This window comes from Cibotium barometz, chromosome 9, assembly GCF_041138505.1.
Source record: "Cibotium barometz isolate CiBa-2024 chromosome 9, ASM4113850v1, whole genome shotgun sequence".
NCBI lineage: Eukaryota > Viridiplantae > Streptophyta > Polypodiopsida > Cyatheales > Cibotiaceae > Cibotium > Cibotium barometz.
Genome location: NC_141054.1, coordinates 36,091,259 through 36,105,404, shown reverse-complemented (window position 1 = coordinate 36,105,404; position 14,146 = coordinate 36,091,259).

Sequence of the window (14,146 nt, the reverse complement as noted above, 5' to 3'; positions counted from 1 at the left end):
CATCCAAGAAGCTATAGACTTCTTTTCCCACCACTCGTTCTAAGACTTGTTCAGTAAATGGTAAAGGATAATGATCCTTAACCGTTGCAACATTGACCTTTTTCATGTCAACACACACTCAAAGTTTTCCATTCTTTTTAGGTACAACCACAATAGGAGAAACCCACTCAGTGTGTTCTAGCTCATAAATAAAACTCACATTGATAAATTTATCAATCTCCTCTCTAACCAATTTGGCATAGTTAGGATTCATTGGAGGAGATATTTGTTGCACTGGTCATGCGTCATCCATGATTGGAATAGTATGCTTATAGACTTCAGCAGGGGGAACCCCTTTCATGTCTGACTATTTCCAAGCAAAAACATCCTTGAATTCCTTAAGAAGATTAATGAGATCCTTCTCTTCTTGTTCAATCAAGTCATGTAGACTGGTTTTGAATCCTCACCAAGGTCTGCGATGTCCACTTTCTTAACTTCGGCGGGGCCTTCAAACGAGGATTCAAAACCCTCACCCTTTGTTTGCCTAGCTTCTTCACATTGTACGAAGTGCTCATCCAATTTGTAAATCCTGAAATAATCAAGAATTTTGGAAGCATCTTCTTCCAACTGTTCATCTTCTTGAGCCTTTCATTTTGTTTGTTCTTTTTCAACTCCCTTGAGAAGCTTTTCCTTTTCTTTCTAGTAGACCTTGACAATTTTTGTGAAGTTTGGTCCTTAGACTCAAGGCTATTTTTTAGATTTAGAGGTTCTGCCTCCATTTTATGAAATGAAATGACCTGGTTAAGATCATCACCCAAAGTTTCAGTCAACTCATCAAATGATGCCGTTGCCCCAACATATTGAAGGAAATGCTTTTCATTTTCTAGCTCAGGATGGGGTATAGGGTTTATAGTGATTGGCCTTTTTCATATTTTTTAAAGTTTCTTCTTGGCTTTGCAAATACATTTAGAAATTTATTCATCGGAACTTGTCCCAGCAGGGTAGAAAGTAGTAGGGTTGCCACTTTGCAAAGAAGCATTCAACATGTAAAGAGATATCTCCTCATTATTGGTATTCATGAATTTTGTTCCTATTGAGTTTGGAACTACGTCTATCATAGCCAACAATTGCATCCAGTTCTCAGTTCTCACAGTAAGTGGGGTCTAGAATAGAAGTAATATCTTTCTGTTGTTCAGAAACTTCCGCTTTAACTTTTCTTAAACTAATGTCTATTCCCTCATCAAGGAGCTTTTTCTTTTCAACGAAGACCCTGCTTTCTAAGGTTGCAGCCTTATGCCTGCACACCATACATACGCTTCTTTTGGTAGACTTTTCTATATGAGATGTGGTATCCGAATCGAGCTCCAAAGGAGTTTGACTCACTCAATGGGCTTTATGACTCACCAAATCTACCCTAATGATTTGTTCATTTTTCAAGAGGTAAATATGGTTTGTACCCCAGTCATGTATCATTTGTAATTGCCTCATAAATGGCCTTCCCAATATTTTGCTGTAATTAGTAAGATGCTGGAAATCTATGATTACGAATGTATGGAAAAAGCACATACCATAGGTATCCATAATCGTGTGACTAATCTCACCAAGAGGCCTATCAATATAGCCATGAGGGATCTTGATTGATACACCTGTAGGTTCTAAAGAGGTTCACCCCATCGCATCCAACATGCTTTAGTCGCGATACTAACACCAGCTCCACCGTCAAGGATGGCGAATACTCATATTTCTTTATAGGAAATAGGAATGGTTGCATTAGTACCCTCCACTTCATATAGTAATGATACTGCCTGAGTTTGTTGATGGGTACCTTAGGAATACTTTGGTTGTCGGAATTATCATCCCTATCGATATCAAATTCTCCCTCAGACTCCATGTCCAAGGACTCAATTGGGCGTTTAGTTTTAACCATTATTTTACATATTTCCACAAGGTAGGATTGTCTTGTAAAAATCCCCCCAATGTCATCGTGATAGGTGTAGATAAGAAGGATTGCAACATATTTGATGTCCTAGGCTGCTTTGTGTTTCTCACTTTTCTAGCAAGCCTTGGGAATCTCATAGATCTCGCTGTTATAAGAGAGAATCCTCTTTCTTTTCCACACTCATCCACAGAGTTTAAATCACTCTCCAGGTAATTACGAAGCATAGGAATGGATCCTTTTATTGTTCCTTTGAGAGGTTTAGTGGCATTGATGATAGAGGGAACCCTAGATCTTGGAGGAGATCTATTTCTAAGATTCAACCAAAAATCATGAGACTATGGCTGCTCTTGATGATCCTAAATAGGTTTTATCAAGTTTTCAACTTGTCCTCGTGTCTTTCCCAATGGCCTTCATCGGGCAATTCAAAGAGGTTTAACTCCTCAGAGTCAGGAACTATCAATGTTGCATAGTCCTCCTCCTCCTTGTGTAAGACTTCACTTCCTGACTCAAGAATGACCGATAGTGGAGGTTAAGGAATTAGTTTTGGAGCCTTAATCGTCCATAAACGTTTTCCAACTCTTGATGTCTTTTGAACCAACGCAATGGCTTCATCAATTTGTTCCCTTTCCTTGACAAGATTTGGGTATTGCTCAATTTTCTTAGAAAGCGGGTGAGCCTTAAAGCTATTCTCTACTGATTTTTTCACAAACCGCACATTCTTATCCTCTGGAATCAGAGGAAGAGACTCATTGGATGATGAAATTGTTCCATCCATAATTTTTACTGTCTTTTCCATTGTTGACCGTCATAGATTTCTTTTTCTTTACCATTCTTCATTTGGCACTCTTGGAGGTTGACGCTTCCATATCCCCAGTTTTAGCCTTTTGGGCTTGAGTCCTTGTAGTCACGGTGTGGACAGGACTTAGAATAAATTGTTCAGCATCTCGATTTTGGAGCACACACCTCATATTCAATCTCGTGGTTTGCCCTGAAGGAGTACTAGTACCAATAGACTATTGCGTTGGGGAAATCTTTTAGTGGTGATCTACTCTGCACCCTAGACACCACCTCTCGAAAGGAGTAGGAGTAACAACCGTAGGAGCATCCTTATATCCCCTGTTAGGGTATTTAACTTTTAAATGTGGACCTCCATAAGTGTAGCAAGAGAGGCTCTCCGAGTCAAGGAGTTTATGTCCTAGCTTTTGTTGGCCGCAATCATATTTAACAAGGTGGTATACTCCTTAGAGTTAACCACCATGGTGGCATGACTAGGTATTCCTTATTTTGTGAAATTTCAACAGGAGAGTCATAGTAGTTGAGTTTCATGGTAATGTTCTCCATGTCACTTTGAGGCTCTACCACCATTTGATGCATTGGGGTCACCCTAGGAGAGACTGGTTGTGGTGGCAAGATTGGAGGTGGTAAAGGGTTTGTACCTCTCCTGCTTGCAGTGGACTCTGGGAGTGCAATTGCGGTGCAAGTAATGCTAATGGTCTTTGTTGAGCTAGTAAATCAGGATCTTCAAGTGCTTGATTCATCCTTAAAGTGGGATTGAATTGATAACACTTGTTGGTGTCGTGGTTACCCATGCGATCACAATATCCACACCACAGGTTAAGTCTTGGTTTGAGATGCGGGCATTTCGTAGTCGTATGATTTGCTTTATAGTATGTACACCAAACCATATCCCTAAGTGGATAAAGATGGGGATTACCAGTCTCTTTCGAAACTAATTTAAACTCATCCTTGAGCTGCTTCATTAATCGTCCCACCAACTCTGTATCCTCCTTCTTTTCATCAGTTTTTTGAGATCCACTTTTAGAAGGAGTTTTGAATGATGTTTCAAAACCATTAACCTCCTCTGGAGGTCCCATTAGATTATCATCATAATCAATGGCATCTAAGGCACATTTATTGAACTTCTTATGTCTTCGAGCATAGAGAGCATCTTGAAGCTTCTCACTCTATAAACCTTCTAAGAATAGAGAGATCAACCGTGTCTGGTTGAGTCTTTCCTCAGGCTCACAAAACGATCATACAAGTATTTTGCTTGGTTGATGTATTCTCGGATTCACTATCTTTTTATTTCAGAGTGTTTAATTGATTAACGGAACTCCATTTGGCTTTAGTTTTTACATAGGCTATAAGGAAAGATTGTGTCAAGTCCTCATATGTTGCCTTGCTTTTTGGTTCAAGGGTATGAAACCATTAAGTTGAACCTTGTTCAAGTGTGAAGCCAGACGCTTCGATCTTTGTAGGATCGTCTTTTACACTCAATGCTTCACTTACTCGAAAGTTTCAATATGACCATGGACATCACCCATGCCACTAAACTTGGTCATTGCCTTTGACACATTCCAAACCTTGGATGTTGTCCTATCTCGCTCACGTTCTCGAGGTAAAGGAGTGCGCGAGTGAAGTTCAGCAAACAGATTCTCTACTGCCCTAGAAATAGCTTTGACCATCGTTATAGTATCATCTGTTGATAGCATCCCTACTGGAGGAGTTGTAGTGCCCCTAGGAACCAGTTAGAGCCAGGCGTGGGTTCCCCAGGCACCCACTTGGCCAGTGACCTTTTGGATAGGGTCACTTTCAATGGACTATAACTCTTGACTCCAATCTCCGATTAGGGTGATCAAATAGTCAAAAGTTATCTAAGAATCTAAATATGTAATTACAATGTAGAACTAGATTCTCTATTAGAAGATATTGCAGTTTAGGGAACTACAACTTTTTTGGGCGTTTCCACTTGTCTTCTGCAAGGTTCTACTTTGATAGGTAATTCCAGGGTACCTGAATTGAAGATGGCCTAGCTCTAGACACACCCTAGGGAAGGCCAATCAATGATCTTTAACCCCACTAGCCCTAGATTGATTTTGATAAGTGGTTTGGCCGCGGTAGAGTCAACACAAAAACCCCTTAGATAGAGGTTTCTTAGTACTTTAAGACCAGTACTACGCAAACAAGCATGCAATTTGAGATCTTTGAATAATGGCCTTGACAATTTCAATTGCCATGAGGTTTACTACGGCCACAATACTTTGTGCGATCTAACAATCTAGCACCCAAGGTTAAGATTTTGAACTCTCTATGGCTCTTAACAGTCAGCCCGAAAGTCAAACCTACCAAGCCTCGCTAAAAATAGTAAATTTTTTAAATTTGTGAGAATGGGGTGAAACTTGGTATGAAGCAAGTCCCAAGTATCCTTAGCAAGATCCAAAAGTAAAATTTGGGATTGGATACCTAGAGTGACCGCTAGAGCCAGGCATGGGTTACCCAGGCTCCTACTTGGGTAGCACTCCCTCTCAGGATAGGATCGACTTCGAACAGCCGTAACTTTTGACCCCAAACTCCGATTTGGACGTTCAAGTAGTCAAAAGTTATCTACAAAAAAACAAGGATTCCAAATCTGCAAAATAGTGCAAATTTGAAATCACAATCAAAAGATATTGCAGTTCAGGGAACTGCAACTTTCTTACGGGTGTTTTTCTTGTTTTTATCTCTATCCTAGTTGTTTCCCTTGTGGGAGTTTCTCTCCTATGATGGTAGGCAAGCTCCTATGCTGAAATTATAGATTATAATAATGAAAGATCAAGACTTAGAGATTACATGCCCTTTTCATGATGTTCTCAGAGTTTGGTTTGATTCCAGACTCGACTTTGTAGTAGTGTGTTCGTGTCACAAGCTCCTTCCGCTTCCTCCCCCTTCTTTCTCCTTCTTATAAACCGGCTCCCTCTCCTTTCTAAATTTTTAAAAACCAACTCTTGAAACAAAAGTTAGAAATTTAGGCAGCACTTCAGTACTATGTGTGTAAGTGAGGACACGATGGACTTGCATAGTGACTCAAAAGAGTATGTTGCTATCGAGTGTGTCAGTGAGGGATGAGAGTACAAGAGCCTTACCGTACTTACCATGGCTTAAGACTCTTGTTGGTGAAGCCCCCGCAACTTTGGTTGAGTTGCTAGCACTTTCTTACAGTTCAGTGTGGTGTATTTTTTATTCCATGGATTCTCGAGCTCTTGTCCGTGCTACTCTTACTCTTATGGAGTTTCCAAATAAAGTTAGTCCAAGAAACGAAAGCAAAGATGTGAGTTCATGTTCATGCTTGAGGACTCAATGTGGACTTGCAACATGGACCTTATGGTATGTTGCGAAAAGACTCTTGTGTAAGGTGAGTCTAGAGAAGGTTAGTTCACTTACCAAATACTTACCAGCCGCTCTCGTCATGTCGATTGTCGAAGAAGTCAAGGCCTAGCAACATGCAACATGCAACATGCATGCACATGCAAATGCAACTAGGTGGTTTTTGTTATGCCACCGCAGTAAAATATGCACGGTAGAAAGTTGAGAATACGAACCTTTCTTACTTTACGTCCACCATCATGTTTGTTGATGCTTGTGCCCTTCTTCTCCATACATTCTTAATCAGGTGTTAGACGTAAAATCCACTTAATGACCAGCACTTAATGCGTTGTTCAAGAAGATTTCTAAGTGTATAATCAATTTTGAAAGCTCTAGCAATATTAGGGTATGTGCTAAATCACTTTCAAGCAAGAACTCTTAATTAATGCAAGAAAATCTTATCATTTTGAGCCCTTAACAAAGAGATTTTTAAAGCTCTCTGTTCACTGTAAAACAAAGTACAAAGAGATGGATTTTTGTTTTTATCATAAGTACTACTAATAAAGTTTGAATTATGAATGCAATATATCAAATGAAAGCTTAAGCAGGGTAGTTTACAATGTTGGGAATGCCTAATCCTAATTAGTGGCTAAAACTAGATTATTATGGCTAAAACTAGATTATTATTTTTTAACAGATTATATCTGGTCAATTTGAAGTGATGGGATTGTAGAGCTTGATCTCTCGATTTCAACAGTGGTCTGAAATTTCCAATCCAAGTCTCGAAAATCGAGTTATGAGCAAAACAAGCCTTCTCTATATACTAATAACCAGATAGTGACGTTTTTTTATTGGGCGTTAATTATAGCTTAATTATTTTAAGCAGGGCAATTCTTATAAGCTTATGCAACTCATAATTCCATTTGATTAACTAATTTTTTATTTTTAAATGAATTAATTATTAACTAATCTCTCTGTGTATTTCCCACACAGTTTTGTACTAGAGAGGCCAAAATTGCATGTCGACTCAAAAATCAACCAAAAAATCCTTCACTAAACCACAAAATCAATCCCACTACTAATTAAACCTCATAAAAGCAACAAAATCAAGCAAAAAAATAACAAAAAATCCACCCAAATCCATGGATGTAAATAACCTTATCTTCTTTTATCTCTTTCTTCACCTCACTATATGACCATACAGTGAGCACATAATGAGTAGAAAATGACAAGAAGTAGGAAAACACCATTTTTGTGGCAGAGCGGCACCAATCTTAAGCTATTTTCTACACACAGTAAGGAGTCACAAAGGAGATGTACCCTCTCCACAATGTTAAACACATTATATAGTATAGAATGCTTACTTTTGTCATGGGGATGATGGTGTGACACATTTAGAGCTTCCCAATGGAGGCTCTCCAACCACTTGTTGTTGCAGCTAACCTTCTGAAATAGCTTCCACCGTTGTCACCTCTGGTGTTTGATGTAGAACTCCTTGGACAAACCCGCTCGTAACTCCATAGCTACGGTGATGCAACCCAATAACATGCAAGAAACTCACTCACACACTCTCACATACTCTAGAAAGAGGGTAAGAGTAAGAGAACACAAGAGCTTTAAGATTGCACAAGGGAAGTGTGTGTTCTCATTCCTTAAATTGTTATTTATACAAAACTTATAAGTGGCTGGGCACCTAAACTTGGGCGGCCATTGTGTAAAAATGAGAACTATGTGTCTCTACACCTACTAGTGTACATGTGTATGTGATGTCAGCATTACACTTAGCTCATACATCCCTTGTTTACATCGTGATGCGCTCATTTGAGCAGGAAAAATCCGTAAAATGTTACATGAAGTGCTAAAAAACCCGCTTGGGCGGTTCAAAAATTACAAGTGACCCTTTTGAAATAACTTGATGAATGACGACCACTTGCTTTGCTTAGACGGCATTTGAAAAATATGTTAGTGGATTGCCTAGTTAAGCGCCATCGGAAATGCGGTTAACATACATGAAGTTGGTGGGGAGTTTGACCTTCCTGTTGTGCAATACACGATCGAGCTTTGCAATGAGCATGTGCTCAAATCAGCCCATTGGAAGATACCATTAGAAGGTAGGGATGTAGATATTGGAATAATACATCAAAGTACACTTGGGTATGGCATCACCTACACCTTGGTGGGTATGGCATCAAAGTACACCTTGGGTATTGCATCACCTACACCTTGGGCATTAGATATTATGATTTATATTGGGTAGAGATTGTGATAGTAGAAAGCTAGTTTTTTGGTTATAGTTTTATACTTGGGTCTGGAGTTACCTTGGATCAATAAAAAGTAGCCTACAGTGGCGCTTTCTTTACAAAGTTGAGAACAAGAAGGTAACATGCTATGGCTTCATGTAAAGAAGTTTGGTTGAGGAGAAATTTGGGGGACATGGGTGTGCCTCAAGAGAAGAAAACTAAGTTGTTATGTGACAAACGGTCACAAATATAGTACCAATTGGTGCGCGAGCTATTCACCCCCCCACACCGCAACAATGACAGACAGTTGTGCAGATATCTTCATAGAGGATTTAGAGAGAGATCTGTCGGAGCATCATTTCATCGAGCTAGTCTACCCCCAACAAACAAATACTTGTGCAGATATCTTTACAAAGGCTTGACAGAGTTCTGTTGGAGCAATATCTTCGTTGACTTAGTGCTTAGAGGTAGTTCACCTAAAGGTAGACATTGATGAGGGGTTTTGGAAATCAATGTTCCATCATAGTTACTGTCACTATGTGGGTGACATGTTGCTCTATATTGTAAGGCCCCTATAAGAGAAGTAATAGCTATGGTGAGCACTTGAGCATTCACTAATCCCCAATTTAGACATTGAATGTTGTGGCCGTGTGGCCACAACATTCAATTAGACATTGAATGTTGTGGCCAGATGGTTAGGAGACAACTTATGTAGAGGCTTGGCATTGTGCTAAGTAGGATATGTATGCAAGTGTGGCTCATGGAAACATTCTTAAATAAAAGAAGATCTAATCAGGACACCTTGGGTTGGCTCATGAACCCATGTTCTCATATACCCAATCGAGGTTGTATATAGTTGGTTGCAACTTGTTGGACCCAATCGTGGGTTGCAACTAGGAGACTATATATAATCTAGTTGTGGTTCCCCTCATTTATATTAGATTTTGGAGATATTGAGATCTATCTTGACCATATTAATGCACCCTTGTATGTGCATGACATCTTGTGTCCAAAGTCTATCTAGATTACCATCTAGTGCTTGAGTGAGTAGCCAAGTATAAGCCACTATCTTTGTTGCTTGAGAAAATCCCTAAACTAATTAAGGAGCCTTGGGTAAAACCCTAAGTTTGATTTGAACCAATTTTTCATAGAAAGTGAACCAAACAAAAGATTGGTGAATTTCCAAAACCAAATAATGTTTGATGCCATAGTTAAAGATTTTTAAAAAAAAAGAGTCTGATTTTTTTCCCATGGGGTAGCATAATTTGTTTTGTGAGAGGTAATATGTAATGACCTAGAGGAACCACCTTTAAGGGAGGAGTTAATAAAAATACCATATACTATTACATGTCATAGTATACCATCACTAATGAATACGAGTAAAGGCCCAGGGGTATAGCTGGAACAATTGCCTTCTTACCTTAGGAAGTAAAGAGTCTCCCCAAGAGTTCTATCTTACAAGGAAGTTCCTAATTATGGTAGACTTAATGGACTAGGTGAATGGAAACCTACGATCATATATAGAGGCCGAATCTAGCATAAGCTCACACGTAAAAGCCAAAACCAAACATGGACTACCAAAAGTACCTATGAACAAATTGTGTCACTACTTTGAGAGTAACAATATGAGCTACCTATCATATATAAAGGAAAACAATTCACGACAATCTTGGATGGTCGTATTGGAGTCAATATCACTGAGAGCTATTGGGAGGCCTAGGGAAGCCCATCTTTAGATGAAATAAATTTGATGGGCGAAGCTTGCCAAATAGGGAAACAACACCACAAAGCTAACGGGATGCTAAAAAGATATGAAGATCAAAATATTTGGGATGAGCTTCTACCACGTCTACATGGCAATGGATTTTGAGCAGCAAGGATCCTATAACATGATCATGGAAGACCTTACATGAGAGATGCAAGGTTGGTACACACAATTAGGATAGTTACCATATTTGTATTGAAAAATGAAATGAGACCTTAAAAGGTGAAAAACTCACCATGGGTAGAGGAATTCTAGCAAAGGAATTCAAAATTATTGCTTAAACTACTTTGATCAATATATATCATTCATGAAACAACCTATTAGACTGTGAAGATGAGGATTTTGAATATATGCCTCTTCTTGAGTTTGATAACATATTAAAGAATGGGATGCATATTTTAGCGACAATGGACACTTTTCCACAAAAGTGTGAAACTAGACTAGACGGAATAAGGATTCTAAGCAAAATACTATGTCATATAGCCCAATTGGATCTCCCACCTCATGTGCAAAGGCCCCACAAAGATACACTAAAGCAATATGGTCTTTCCTCTTCGCCAAAGAAGTAGCAACATATATGAAGGTGCAAAGGGAAACCAAATATCTTCTTAAGTCCCACCTTAATACAAAGGCAAGGAGATCACTTATCAAAATTGACTCAAGAGCAACCAACTCCATAAGAGGAAACTACCTCAAGATCTACACTCCCCCATTGGAGCAACAAAGTCCATAAGAGGACACTGCCCAAGATCTACACCCCCATTGGAGTGCACAATATTTTTATCATGGAAAGACATGGAAAATCCTAGCAATTGATGCCATCCTCACTCAAGAGAAGGTCATAATACCATCACCAAAAGATAAAAAATGGCCTAACTAAAATCCCCTTGGACTTCATAAGAAGTCACTCCTAAAGTGAGCCCACCAGTCTTCCAACTCCAAGCCACAAAAAGGCATTTCATTGGTCCTTAGGACAATTAAGAATTGGCAGTCACTCCTCAAATGAGCCCACCAGTCTTCCAACTGCAAGCCCCACAAAAGACACTTTACTAGTCCTTAAGACAATTTAAATTGCAAGAAGAATAATACAATAAGTACAAAAGGTAGCCCATCCTAACTTGCTTGTCACATAAGGTACCAAGTGCCTAGAACTCTAAGTCATGTGACCAATACCTCCAAAAAAGATGATGACATGCTAACACAATCAAATAGACACTGCAGACCATCTACTAGATCTAGAAATAAGACACTAACGAAGGCTAAGTGTGCAACTCAAAGAAACCAAGGTGTACATAATTCCAAGATTAGCCAAGATCTAGATGATGACATGCTAATACAAAGAAATAGACACAAAAGACCATCAACTAGATCTAGAAATAAGATAAAAATAAAGGCCAAGTGTGCAACTCAAAGAAACCAAGGTGCACATAATGTCAAAGCCAAGGTCAATGTGGAGAGGCATGCTAAAAGGATAGATACATGCAAGCCAAAGTTGGAAAAATCCAAGGACTTGAACGAAGTGGTAGACATTATAGCCACCACAATAGCTTTGCACAACACTAAACTCACCAACATAGTAGATATGAAGCCACAAAGGAACTCATGGATGTAATGTAAGGTTATTAGCAAAGAATAAACTATGTAAGGTTAATAGCAAAGAATAAACTATGTGAGAGACACGTGGCCTAAACCTAATTCTCCAACCCTCCAACCCAAAGATCTTCATGTGGCTTAGTTTTTGCCAAATCCCAACCCTCCAATTGATGCAAGCTTGATGTATGTGGCCTCTGACCTTGAGTCATTGCTTGTGGCATCCCACACCCTTTTACAAACATTAATACTATTTTTTGTCCTCTCTTGATTTAACAACACTTCTCACCCTCCTACCCTCACCATGCTTTTCTGCTGCACTTTTGAGCTTAACCTCCTTCACCCCCCCAAGTTCTACTCTTTGCCATCCCATCCACTTATCCTCAACTTTGTCAACTAATGCTTTGTTCTTTATAAAACTCCATAGAGTTTGAAGAGGAAGACGTCTTTATGGAGCTTTCACTACCAGTTTCCTTAAAAATCCCGTTATGATTAATGAAATCCTTGTTTGGCTTTGTGGGTAGGGCCAAAGAGTCACAAAATCCAAGTTCTTTTATCTTGTGGAGCATCCGTATAATATCTAGTGCTAACCCACAGAGATCCTCATCTTGTACTAGATTCTTTGCACTCACACCATGCACAACATCAAAAGATTGGGCTAAAGAGTTACAAAATCCAAGTTCATTAATTTTGTGGAGCGTCCACATGTCTAGTACTAACCCACGTACACCCACTTTAGTTATCCCCAACATACCTCATTACAGAGGAAATCTAAAGTACATATATCTTCTTTGATAGCATATCAACTCAGATGATGAAGACAAAGACCAAGAAGTGCTATAAGAAGAATACATATCAATAATCCACATCCACATCTTGGCTCTGCCTAGCTACCAGCCATCACAATCCCACCACCCTCTTCTCTACCCTGATTCTCCAAAGAATTCCATCCCTACCCCTTAAGCCTCCCCTTCTTCTTCTCTTTATTTTATCTGAACCCTTATTTTTGACAATCCTTCTTATATTCTTTATTTCTTGATGTAAGTAATATCCTTATTAACTTGATCGTTTGATGCACATATGTAATTCTTAGTGCTTATAGTCACTAGTTGTGTGGGTGGCCAAGTTTATGGGGAGTTAGATAGGGTATAAGGGGACCTATTAGATCTTCATGTTCCTCTGTCCTATAAATGTCACTTTGAACAGCTAGCACTAGATTCAAGGGGGTTATGACCTTATGTTTTCCTACTCCTAATCCTCCTCACACTCCCACTCCCCCCTTGCCCCTCGTGGCGCGCTCCCACTCACACACTCAACTCCTCTTACCTACCTACACTAACTGGCTAGTGGATCCTTGGAGTCTTCTTGCACAAGTGCTCATAGTTTTGAAGAAATTTAAGTATTGAGTTCCATGGGCATGCTTACTCTTTTACTTCTAACTCGGATGTTGGGTGTGTATGTGGATGCAAAGTGAAGTGTGTGAAAAGATGTGTATGTGTGTACATGGATGCAAAGTGGATTGTCTGAAAAGATGTGTGTAAGTATGACATGGTGTTCAAGTGATGTGTAATGATGTGTAAGTGATGTGTAATGATGTGGCACACAATTGTGTGTGGTGGGTGTATGATGATGTGGCACACTATTTTGTGTTGTGTGATGATGTGGCACACTTTGTGTGGTGGGTGTGTAATGTACACTAGTTTGTAGTGTGTGTGTGTGTGGTGATGTAACACCCTTTGTGTGATGGGGTTGTATGATGATCAGGTAAACTATTTTGTTTGATTATGTGACACACTGTGTGGTTGGGGGTGATGATGTGGCACACTATTTTGTATACTCTGTGTGGGATGTTGTGGTACACTTTCTATATTATTATTGTGAGTATATGATGTGGTACACTTTGTATATTATTGTGAGTATATTGTGATGGGTGTGTGATAATGTGGCACACTATTTTGTATAATGTGTGTGTGATGATGTGGTACAATTATTATATTATTATGAGTATATGATGATGTGGAACACAATTGTGCAATGGGTGTAGATGATGCGGTACACTATTTATATTTTGTGTGTGTGTGTGATGACGTGGTACACTTTGTATGGTGATGTGGCACACTTGTTGGTGTCGACACCAAGTTTTATATGATGACACAACACACTTTGTGTAGTGTCCACACTAAGTTTTGTTTAGAGAACAAGGCAAGCCTTTTCCACTCTCCTCTCTCCTTACCCTACTATTCCTCCTTGTCCAATCTCTACTCCAAGCTACAGAAAGCAAACGCCATGGAAGATTTCTCTACTCCAAGCTACACAAAGCAAATGCCATGGAAGATTTCTCTACCATGGGTGCTCTACCATGGGACTTTCACAAGCATTTTAGTCTTTCCCCTCTCCTGTCTCTCAGACTTCCTTTGCTATCTTCTCACCCCCCCTTGTCCTTCCCCTTTCCTATCTTTGACTTCCTTTGATGTCCTTCTCACTCTCTCTTAAGCATTTTAACGTATGTAT